The following is a 13,261-nucleotide window of genomic DNA, read 5'->3' as shown; positions in this document are numbered from 1 at the left end:
TGAAAAGATCAACAAAATTGATACACCATTGGCCAAACTGACAAAAAAAAACAAGAGAGTGAGTAGATAACCCGTGTAAGAAATAAGATGAGTGATATCACAACAGACCCAACTGAAATTAAAAGAATCATAACAAAATACTATGAAAAACCGTACTCTAACAAATTTGAAAACCTAGAGAAAATGAACGAAATTCTAGAAACTCACTACGTACCTAAACTAACACAAACAGAGGTAGAACAACTAAATAAACCCATAACAAAAGAAGAAATAGAAAAGGTAATTAAAAAACTTCCAACGAAAAAAAGCCCTGGCCCGGATGGCTTCAATGGAGAATTCTACCAAACTTTCAGAGAAGAGTTAACACCACTACTACTAAAAGTATTTCAGAGCATAGAAAAGGATGGAATACCCCCAAACTCATTCTACGAAGCCAGCATAACTGATACCAAAACCAGGTAAAGACACCACTAAAAAAGAAAATTACAGACCAATATCCCTCATCAACACTGATGCAAAAATCCTCAACAAAATTCTAGCCAATAGAATTCAGCAACATATCAAAAAAATAACTCACCATGATCAAGTAGGATTTACACCAGGTATGCAGGGATGGTTCAACATTAGAAAAACAATCAATCTAATCCATCACATAAAACAAAAAACAAGAACCACATGATCTTATCAATCGATACAGAAAAGGCATTTGACAAAGTCCAACACCCATTCATAATAAAAACTCTCAACAAAATAGGAATAGAAGAGAAATTCATCAATATAATTAAGGGCATTCATACAAAGCCAAGAACCAACATCATCCTAATTGGTGAGACTTTGAAAGCATTCCCCTTGAGAATGGGAACCAGACAAGGATGCCCTTTATCACCACTCTTATCAACATTGTGCTGGAGATCCTAGCCAGAGCAATTAGACTAGAAAAAGAAATAAAAGGCGTCCAAATAGGTAGGAAAGAACTCAAAGTGTCTCTATTTGCAGATGATATCATCTTATACACAGAAAACCCCCAAGGAATCCACAAGGAAATTACTGGAACTAATAGAAGATTACAACAAAGTTTCAGGATACAAGAGAAACATAACAAAAATCAGCTGGATTCCTTCACACCGACAAAGAGAACCTCAAAGAGGAAATCACCAAATCAATACCATTTACAATATTCTCAAGAAGATAAAATACTTACAAATAAATCTCACCAGAGACATAAAAGACCTATACAATAAAAACTACAAGACTTTACTGCAAGAAACCAAGAGACCTGCAGAAGTGGAAAAATACACCTTGCTCATGGATAGGAAGACTCAACATTGTGAAAATGACAATTCTACCCAAAGCGATCTACAGATACAATGCAATCCCGATCCAAATTCCAAAGGCATTTTTTAATGATGGAGAAACAAATCACCAACTTCATATGGAAAGGGAAGAGCCCCAGATAAGCATTACTCAAGAAGAACAAAGTGGGAGGCCTCACACTGCCTGATTTTAGAATCTATTATACCACCACGGTAGTCAAAACAGCCTGGTACTGGTACAACAGATACATAGACCAATGGAACAGAACTGAGAATCCAGACATAAATTCATCCACCTGTGAGCAGCTGGTATCTGACAAAGCACCAAAGTCCCTTAACTGGGGAAAAGACAGTCTCTTTAACAAACAGTGCCGTCATAACTAGATATCTATCTGCAAAAAACTGAAACAACACCCATACCTCACACCATGGACAAAAACTAACTCAAAATGGATCAAAGACTTAAATATAAAATCAAAAACTATAAAGATTATGAAAAAAAAATAGACAACACTAGCAGCCCTAATACATGGCATAAACACAGTACGAACCATGAGTAACAATGCACAAGCACCGGAAGAGAGACTAGATAACTGGGAGCTCCTAAAAATCAAACACTTATGCGCATCAAAAGACTTCACCAGAAGAGTCAAGACAACCTACAGACTGGGAAAAAAATTTTCGCTATGACAAATCCGATCAGCATCTAATCTCTAAAATCTCCAAGATACTGCAAAACCTCAACAGCAAAAGAGACAAATAACCCAATTAAAAAATGGGCAAAGGATATGAACAGGCACTTCACCAAAAAAGATATTCAGGCAGCTAACAGACACATGAAGAAATGCTCACGATCATCAGCCATTACAGAAATGCAGATCAAAACTACAATGAGATATCATCTCACCCCAACAAGGCTAACATTAATCCAAAAAACACAAAATAATAAATGCTGGAGAAGTTGTGGAGAGACTGGAGCACTTATACACTGTTGGTGGCAAAGTAAATTGGTACAACCACTTTGGAAATTGATTTGGCACTTCCTTAAAAAGCTGGAAATAAAAGTACCATACGATCCAACTATCCCACTCCTTGGAATATATCTTAGAGAAATAAGAGCCGTCACATGAATAGACATATGCACACCCATGTTCACTGCAGCACTATTCACAACAGCAAAAAGATGGAAACAACCTAGGTGCCCATCAACGGATGAGTGGATAAACAAATTATGGTATATCCACACAATGGAATACTACACAAGGATAAAGAACTAAAGGTTTAAACACAGAAGAAAATATTCTTTGACGGGAGAGTGTGGAGGAAGGATAACGGTTATTTACTAACTAGATAGTAGATAAAAATTCTCTTAGATGAAAGGAAGGACAGCACACACTACAGGGGAAGTCAGCACAACTAAACCAAAGCTAAGAAGTTTCCTGAATACAATCAAACACTTAGAAGCACAGCGTAGCAGGGGTAGGGGTCTGGCAACCATGCTTTCAGGGGACATCTAGGTCAACTGGCATAACAAAGCTTATTAAGAAAATGTTCTGCATCCTACTTTGGTGAGTGGCGTTTGGGGTCTTAAAAGCTTGCAAGCGGCCATCTAAGATGCATCAATTGGTCCCAACCCACCTGGAGTAAAGGAGAACGAAGAACACCAAAGTCACAAGGACAGTATTAGCCCAAGAGACAGAAAGGGCCACGTAAACCAAAGACTCCATCAGCCTGAGACCAGAAGAAGTAGTTGGTGACCAGCTACCACCAATGACTGCCCTCACAGGGAACACACAGAGTCCTGATGGAGCAGGAGAAAGGTGGGGTGCAGAACTCAAATTCTAGTAGAAAGACCAGACTTAATGGTCTGACTGAAACTGGACGACTCCTGGAAAGCATGACCCCTGGATTCTCTATCGGCCCAGAACTATAACAATTTCCAAGGCCAACTCTTCAGACAGGGATTGGACTGGACTGTGGGACATAAAGGGATACTCGTGAGGGGTGTGCCTCTTAGCTCAAGTAGATACAGGAAACTAAACGGGCGGCTTCTGTATGGAAGTGAGATGGAAGGGCAGAGAGGTTTAGGAGCTGCTTGAATGGACATGAGGAATCAGTGGTGGAGGGGAGGAGTGTGCTGTCACAGTGTGGGGAGAGCAATTAGGGTTATGGAACAATGTGTGTATAGATTTTTGTATGGGAGACTAACTTGAAATGTAAACTGCATTTAAACTACAATATAAAAAAAACAAAAAAACTCGTGTGTAGCTGTGTAGAAACAAATTTATAGCTTTAAATGAGTATTCAGAAAAGACTTAAAAAAAAATCAATGAACTAAGCATTTCTAAAGAAGCTAAAAAAGTACAGCAAATTACATCCAAAGGAAAAAAGCACAAATAAAGCAATTAACTACATTAAGAAAATAATGTATCTATAGAAAAAAAAAATGTTTGATATAACAGTATCTATCTTGCAAAAATACTACTCTTACCAAAATAAATGTAAGGATTTGAGAAACAGAGCTTTTAAGTCTCCTGGAATCCAGATTTTCTGGAGCCATAAAATGCCCCGCCCAAACTATCACCCTGAGATAATCTTTGAACCTTAAACCTCAAACTGAAACTAATCTTCTGAAAGTCACTCTTAAGTCAAACAATAGTCTAGCTTCATTAATAAAGAATGGATTGGGCACTGTGCTCTTTTATAGTATTATCTACGTGTAGTCACTTTCAACTCCAAAGATCAGACTAAAAGCTATGTTTAAAGGTGTATCAGTATGATCTGAACTGATCTTCAAGAAAATGTTGCATGTATACAAATTATTATATAAACATTATTCTGGTCCTATTTTCCTGGCAACATATAATTACAAGCAGTAAGCTGGGATATATGAATCTTTGAAAGCTCTTTCTTCTTTGGAACATTTTTGACTCTCGTGGGAAATGTTTCACTGATTTGCAAATTGTACATCAAACAAACTTCAATCAATTTCTATTACTGGCTTAATTTTTTGTTTTAAAAATTCTTAAAAGAAACAAAACTATTTGCAGACAACAATACAAAGTAAAACACTGAAAACAAGATAATTCAAATGTAGCAAGGACAGACGCATGCAAGGTCAACATGCAAAATCCAATTTATTTCTATTCACAAACAATAATTAGAAAATGAAAAATTTTAATGGGCACTAGCCCTTAACAGAATTAAAAACTCAGGAATAAACCTAACAACAGATATGCAAGACTTCTCAGGAAAATACAAACGTTCTTGAGAGAAATAAAAGACGGAAGACTCAGTATCCTAAAGTTGTCAATTCTCCCCTAAAGTGATCTACATAGTCAACGCAACCCCTACAAAATCCCAGTAGGATTTTGAAACTGACAAGCTGATTCTAAAATGTATGTGGAAATTCAATGGGCCAAGAATAGCCAAGATACTCTTGTGCAAGGAAGAACAAGGTGGAAGAACCTACTTTTCCTGATACCAAGCCATATTATAAAGCTACAGTACCTAAAACAGTTTAAAACATCGTCACCAGAATAGAGAATTCCGAAATACATACGTATATACAGACACTAAATTTGTAACATTACAGAGTAGTGGGGAAAGGACAAGCATTTCAAGAAATGATAGTGGGACAGTTGGAATCATGGGGAGGGAGGGTAAAACCTGACCCCTGTATCTCACGTCACACACAAAATCATAGATTTAAATGTGAAAGGCAAAACAATAAAGATTTCAGAAGACAAAATAGGAGACTAGCTTCATGACATCTGTGTAAGAGAACTTTTTACACATAACACAAAAAGCACTAATCATAAAAGAAAGGCCTAACCTTAGACTGAACTGGATATTACCATTTCTGAAAGTCAATGGCATCAAATGTCATCAACTGCAAATGGTTTACACTAATAAAGCCGGCAATGTTAATTACGAACTTCTCATCAAAAGTTACCATTGAGAGAGAGAAAGTTTATCTGTTATGTAGGTTAATTATAAACAACCCCAGAAATCTTAGTTGCTTAAAATAAAAAATTTTTTTAAAATTCTCATCATTTCTATCTTTCATTTCTCCTCTACCTTTAAAAGTCCACTATGCGGAGCCAGAGAAGATCTCTGCTCAGTGTAGAACCCCGTGCTGCAGGCAGTTCCATCCGGAAACAAGATCACTCTGGCAGGATAAAGGGGATGTGGTAAATCTCACTATTACTCTTTTTTTCCTCAGGCAGTTTGCATTTTATTGACGCAAGAGGCTCAGGCCTTGCCTGCATATTTCCGCAGTGGGTACAGCTGCTCCTTTCCTGCTGTTTCTTGGTCTTCAGATTCTCCTCATACTTGTTGTGTCTGCGGCGCAGGGCAAGTGTTTTCTTGGGCCGCAGATCCAGGGGCTTGTACATCGTGCCCTTGTAGAACTTCCTGAGAGTCTCTTAGGCTGGTATCGGTGAGAACTCACACAATGGATATGTGGACGACTCAGATTTTGGAGAGCCTGGACACCACACTGCATGTCATTTGGCGACCCGCAGCTGGGACAGCTCCACCTTCGGATCGCCCAGCTGTTTCATCAGCTCCTCCTTCTTGCCACGAAGGTCTAAAGGTTAGAACCCCTCACCATTACTCTTGAAGTGTGGTGTATAACAAGTCTCCTCTTCTCACAGTTCACTGAGCAAGGCAAATCAACCATACCTAACTGAGAAGGAGGCAACAACCATAAGACACTATCACACACACGCTGGAATGAGTACAATTAAAAACCATAATATCTAAGAATCATGAGAATGGGGAACCACAAGAATGCAATCACTGTAGCAGAAATGAAAACTGTACTTCCACTCTGGAAGTGTGCCACTGCCTATTAATGCAGACAGCCCTAAAAAGCATAATATATGAACCAGCAATTCTACTCCTAAGTCCACCCAACAAAAAGCATGCAAGAAACGTGCATGAATGTTTACCACTCATATCAGCCCTACGATGGCTGTCACATGAGGCACAGGGAGCAGCACTGATGAACTCGGCTCTGCACTCAGAATCCACCACTGTCTTTCCCCAGAAGCCACACTTCCCACAGGTTGCTTCCAGGCAATGACGGAGTGTCTAAAGCAGGCCCATTCCTGCAGGACAAGGAACAGGCACTCCTGGAGGGCTGGCTGGAGGACTCCTCACTGGCGCTGCCAAATGTTCCTAGAACTGCTCTGCAGTCTTAAGGCTTCTACTCCATCTTCCCTACTTCCCCGGGTCTGATGGTTCTCTCCCCACTTTCCCTCACAAGTGCTCCCCCGCTGCCTTCTTGCTCTCGGAGGACCCCAACTAACAGTCTCAAATTGGAAACAACCCTAACACTCATCAACAGTAGAATAACTAGCCATGTAATCATACGAGAATAAACAAACCTCAACTCTACGAAACCACACAGATGAAATGTGTGATAAAATGAGTTGTGGTTACACGGTGAGTGTCTGTCATAAACCATGAATCTGGAACTTGTTTAGTGTACAAGTCCGTACTTAGATCATAGTTCACAAATAAGTTAAAAAATTCTGAAGAGTCAACGGTCTTCAACCCAAACGGGAGTTTGCTACTATTAACTCAAAATTTAAGAAACTAATTAGAGCAAAGCGAACAAATACGATTGTGAATACCTTACACAAAACCCTCCTCCCTCCTTGCTCCATCCAGTCTCACTTACAGGTAATCACTGTTAAAAGATTGTTGTAAATCTAGCAACATATTTCTATGCAAACAAACACGATAAATACAGATATACACACATCTTAACACACAAATGGAACAGTTCTACAACTTACTTCCCACTGAATGTCATTTTCCCATGCAGTATAATAATAAAATTTTCCCTATCAATCTCTTATTTTTAATAGTGGCAGAATATTCCAGCATATAAACAAAATCAAAAGCCCGTTGCCACTGAGTCGATTCCAACTCATCATGACCCTGCAGTATCTAAAGATCACTTAAGGTACTCAGTGAACCCCATTATTGGACAGTTGTTTCTAATTTTTCACTGTCTCAAACACGACTATAATGAACCAACCACCTTACACACACACACTCGTGCAAGTGCATCCTTTACATTAAATTCCTAACAGTGAAATTACTAAGTCAAAAAGTGTGTTTTAAATTCTGATTTAAGTATAGTGAAGCCACTCTCCAAAAATGTTCTACCAAATTACAGTCCCACCAATGAAATTTTTTTAAAGGCTATGCACTGGAGATAAACCTCGCTTTATGAACTAATTATTCTTTTATTGTAGTAAAACATATAACACAATTTGCCACTTTAACCTTTTTTCAAATGGACAATTCAGTGACATTACATCCATTTCCATCACCACCATCCATTTCCAAAACCTTTTCATCACCCCAAAACGAAACTCCTACTAAGCCATTACACTCTACTCTTCCCTCTCCCCAGCTCCCAGTTACCACCAATCTACTTTTGTCTCTACGCATCTGCCTATTCTAGATACCCCATATAAATGGGATCTTATAACATATGTCCTTTTGTACTGGCTCATTCATGGTGCAGTGGTTAAGAACTATGACTGCTAACCAAAAGGTAAGCAATTCACAACCAACAGCCACTTCTTGGAAACCTCACAGGAAGTTGTACTCTGCCCTACAGGGTCGCTATGAGTTGGAATCGACTCCACAGTAACAGGTTTTATTCACTTATCACCTTTTCAAGGTTCATCTACGTTGTGGCATGTACCAGAACTTCATTTATGACTGAATAATATTCCATTGTATGTCTATATCACATTTTATCTATTGATTTACTGGACGCTTGGGTTGTTTCCATCTTTTGGCTACTGTGAACAATGCTGCAATGAACATTGGTATACAGGCAGTCCCCAGGTTATGAATGTCCAATTTACATACAACTGGTAGTAACTAACCAACCTGCATAAACTCTGTTATATTAAAAACATAAGGAACAAACAACGGTTCGTAATAACAAATGAGTACTACTTTCCAGGGTGCATCAAAACATTACTGCATTATAACGTTAAAGATGTTTTAGTGTATCCAGATATATTTAACATTTTTTACGCAAAGAAAATACAATATGTACTGAGACAAACATTTGATTAACCGAGATTAGATACAAACAGTGCCTAACTGTTCCGACCAACATACAAATTCCTCTTAAAGACAAAGTTAGGAAAGGAACTCATTTGTAATCCAAGAACTGCCTGTAGAAGCAACTATTTAAGTCCCTGCTTTCATTTTTTCGTTGGATATATAGCTAAAAATGGAATGTCTATATTATATGGTTATTCTACATTTAAGTTTTTCAGAAACTGCCAAACTATTTTCCACAGCGACTGACTGTACCATCTTACATTCCTACCAGTCACACAAGAGGGTCCCAATGTCTCAATGTGCTTGCCAACACTTGTTAATTTCCTTCTCATTTTATAATAGCCATCCTAATGTAAAGTGTTTAAAGTGATATTTCACTGTGGTTTATATTTTCATTTCCCTAATGGCTAACGGAGTCTTTGGGTGGTGCAAAAGGTTATGTGTGCAACTACTAAAGGTTAGAACCCATTTAAAGGTGCTTCGGAAGACAGGCCTGGCAACCAAAAGGTCACAGCCTTGAAAACCTATGGAGTAGTTCTACTCTGGAGTCACCGTGAGTCAGAATCGACTAGACAGCAACTAACAGACTAATGATATTGGGCATCTTTTTATGTGCTTCTTGGTCATTTGTATATTTTCTTGGGAGAATGTCTACTGAACTCCTGTGCCCATTTTTTAAATTGGGTTGTCTGTCTTTCTGTTGTTGAGTGAGTTAATCTTATTTCCTAAATTGTGGTCAAGAATAATCATGAATGAAAAACACATAAAATTACTTTTATCTTATACACAATGAAAGGGAAAATTTTACAGATAAAAGACATATAAACAATATTACCAGAATAAATCAAAAAATTACTAGTTTCAACCCGCATATTAACGCTGAAAAAAAAATCATTCAACAGAAAACTTTACACTTGTTAAACATATTCTTTTAATAGTGCGCTTAAGTGTTTAATCAACGTTTAGTATTTTTTTAATAAAATTTAGAATGTTCAAGAAAAGAGTAATAAATCATGTTGCAAATCATGAATTAGATCTCCGCACAGGATGCTTTTAATGAATCATTAGCTGCACTTATTGGTGGATCACTGTTACAACCTAGTTTTGCAAAAATTAACCTTCAAGGAGTTCCAGCAAAATGGCGCGCTAGGCAGAAGCACCACGCCGTACCTCCACAGCAAAGATCTGAAAAACTAAGCCAAACAGAGAATACAACAATCCTGAACCCCTAAAACATCAAATGAACAGATAAAGAACTCAGCCAAGCACCAAATGGGGTAAGAAAACTGACAGATAACAGATAGCGAAGAGATTCATGCAGAGGTCCTCTACCAGCTAACGCAGCACAGATCCGCCATCTTGGACTCCTATCAGAGACCAGCGAACAGGGTACGAGAAAGCAGCCTCACGGAGCATCCAGCAGGAGAGAAAACAACCGGTATTTGTGATACACGCTTTCCCACCCCCGACACTTCTTCACCCTGACTCGGCTTTCTCTACTTCCCGCGGCCACAATCTCTTCACCGGGAAACACCAGCTACTTGGATTCCACACAACCGAACGGGCCGGCTCTCTGAGTGCCTTTTGTTGGCTGCTGGTGTTGCTTTTTCCGCTTCTTTTGATTTTTTCTTTACCTCTCACCACCTCCCCCTCCTTTCGCTCAAATACCTGCTCCGTGCACCATCCTTGCTTCTTCCTGAGGTGCTGCAGAGCTCCAGTAATTTGTGATATACGCTTTCCCACTCCCGACCCTTCTTCACCCACACTCAGCCCCCTCTACTTCCCGTGGACACAGTCTCTTGTCTGAAAAACACCAGCCCACACTAGCTACCTCTCTGAGTGTCATTTATTGGCTGCCAGTGTTGCTTTCTTTTCTGCTTCTCTTGATTCTTTCCATATCTCTCACCACCTCACCCTCCTTTTGATCAAATACCTGGCTCTGTGCGCCATCTTTGCTTCTTCCTGAAGGGTTGTGGAGCTCCGTTCGAGTGTGAAGCTGCTTCCCGGTCTGGGCTGCCGTGCTGGTGGGATCCCGGGACTTTTGTTTATTTGTTTGTTTTGAATTATTTGTTTTCTTTTCCTTTTCTTGAGTTGGGAACCATTTCTGCCCAGGCGGTGCTACGTGGCAAGAAGACTTCCCCATCCACTTGCACAGACGTGCACCGGGATCCCTAAGGACATTTCTTTTCTCGTTGATTTTTTTTTGTGTTTGTTTGATAGGCCTTTTTTGATCTTTTTTTTTTTTTTAATTTGTTTTGTTTTCTTTTATCTCTTTTTCCTTTTTTGTGTTTCTTCATTACTCAGTTTTTCGTCTCTCTATATCTTCCTTCTCTTTCTGTTCCCTAAATACCTGCCATGATATACCTCTACGCCTTCTGGCCAGGCTGTACAGCAACACCTGAGAGCGACTTCCCCACACCTCATAGCTGCACCAATTTAACGTTTCCGATTTTTATTTACTCATTCTTTTCTTTTCTTCCTCTTCCCCTTTCTGTTTTACTCCATTTCATAGTCTCTCATCTCTCCACTCCAACGGCAAGCTCCCCTAGCATTCATTTTGTTTGTTTGTATGTTTTTGGCTCCTGTTCCTTTCTCCTTTCTCCCATATCCATCTTAGCTCCAAACATAACAATCTCCCCGCTGCATTCTGCCTACCTGCACCGTGCGCTTGACATCACACCACCAAGCAGCACAGGCACGGCCTACTGGAACCTGCCCTGCACTGATTACCGACCCACTCTGGTGGCTGTAGGAAGTGCCACAAACAACCCGCCCCAGGAACTACTCATCAGCTAGAGCTGCACTGCCATATCGCTGACTAACACTGCCAATGGGAGAAGGAAGCGAAAAGTACTGTGCCTACACACGAGCAAACAACAAAGAACACACAGTCCTCCTGCTCAGATATAGTCAAACTTAAAAAAAAAAAAAACAAAGACAAATCTACAATCAATAAACGAGAACTATAGCTGCTGAATGCCCCGAAGACAGCAGAAAATATCAAAACATTTACAAAAAGAAGACAAGATGGTTCCAGCAGGCGTCCAAGATAAAACACCAGATGATTCTCCAGTGGAAGAAAAAGCACTAGAACTACCTGATAGGGAATTCAAATCTCTAATACTCAGAATTCTCCAAGGGCTGAGGCAAAAAGCTGACAAACATGAGGAAAAACAGACAAATTCATGGAAAATACGGACAAAAAATTGAAAGAATTCAGGAAAATAATGCAAGAACACAATGCCAAAATAAATTCACAACTAGAAATTACACAAAGACAACGATTAGAAATCCAAAAGATAAACAACAAGATTTCAGAAATGGACAGTATCATAGAAGGGCTGAAAAGCAGATTTGAAACGGTGGAAGACAGGATGAGTGGAATTGAAGACAAACACCGGGATACACCTGTTTCAGGAAAACTCAGAAAAAAGAACAAAGAAAAATAAAAAGACCCTGAGAGTTATGTGGGATACAATCAAAAGCCAGAATTTGCAAGAGATTGGAATTCCAGAACAGGGGAAGAAAACAGAAAACACAGAGAGGCTAACTGAAGAACTGCTGACAAAAAACTTACCCAATATCATGAAAGATGAAAAGCTGGCCATCCAAGAGGCTCAACGAACCCCATACAGAAGAGACCCCAAAAGAAAATCAGCAAGGCATATCATAATCACACAAAAACAAACAAAGAATCCTGAGAGCAGCTCGTGAAAAACAAGAAGTCACATAAAGAGGAGAAACAGTAAGACTAAGCTCAGATTACTCGTCAGGAACCATGCAGGCAAGAAGGCAATGGAATGACATATATAAACTCTTGAAAGAAAAAAATTGCCAGCCAAGAATAAAATATCCTGCAAAACTCTCGTTCAAATTTGATGGTGAAATTACGTCATTTCCAGATAAACAGAAATTTAGGAAATATGTAAAAGTCAAACCAAACATACAAGAATTATTAAAGAGTGCTCTTCGATCTGAGGACAAACAGCTTCAGATCACAGGCAGAACCTAGAACGCAGGATCGTACGAGACAGATATCAATCTAGGAAATGAACTCTCGAAGAGTATCCAAAACCAAAAGAAATACAACTGGGAATCAGAGCAGCTAATCAGTAAATGAAAACAACATCAAAACAATAACAGAGAAAATAAATGGCACAAGTATAGAACCTTCTAATGAAAAGGAACGCAAGGCGATACCAAGTAATGGTAGACTACTTCAAACTTAAACAGCTAAAAATAAAATTCATGGTAAATACAAAGAAAGTTAACAAACATACTCATTAAAAAAAGAAAAAAAACATAAAATCTCAGCAAAAACAAAACCTATAAAAAACAAAACAAATGAAAAAAAAAATCCACATAGGTAACTCAGCACAAGAGTGAAAAAACAAAGAAAACTTCAGCACCACAAAAAAAAGCACTACAAAATAACAGCAACAAACTCACATCTATCAATAATTGCACTGAATGTAAATGGACTTAATGCAACCATAAAGATTCGGACACTGACAGAATGGATAAGAAAACAAGATCCATCAATATGCTGTCTACAAGAGACACTTCAGAAACAAAGATGTGAATTTATTAAAAGTCAACCGTCGGAAAAAAAATACGTCAAGCTAACAACTACCAAAAAAAGAGCAGAACTGGCAATTCTACTCTCAGATAAAATAGACTTTAAAACAAAATCTACCATAAAAGTCAAAGAAGGACACTATGTAATGATTAAGGGGACGATCCATCACAAAAACATAACCATAATAAACATCTACGCACCCAATGACAGGGCTCCAAAATACATAAAACAAACTCTAACAACACTGAAAAGAGAAATTGACAGT

General features: G+C 38.8%; 1 protein-coding gene and 1 pseudogene across 5 annotated transcripts in view; both read right to left on the bottom strand.

Moving 5' to 3' along the window:
• SPIN1 (spindlin 1) overlaps positions 1-13,261 on the bottom strand; it is an 83,315-nt gene that overhangs the window by 55,614 nt on the left and 14,440 nt on the right. The window lies entirely within an intron of this gene.
• LOC101346939 (60S ribosomal protein L35 pseudogene) overlaps positions 3,758-13,261 on the bottom strand; it is a 22,756-nt pseudogene continuing 13,252 nt past the window's right edge.

The sequence above is a fragment of the Trichechus manatus genome, unplaced genomic scaffold (genome assembly GCF_000243295.1).
Source record: "Trichechus manatus latirostris isolate Lorelei unplaced genomic scaffold, TriManLat1.0 scaffold00120, whole genome shotgun sequence".
NCBI lineage: Eukaryota > Metazoa > Chordata > Mammalia > Sirenia > Trichechidae > Trichechus > Trichechus manatus.
This window is presented reverse-complemented; position numbering and strand designations above follow the sequence as displayed.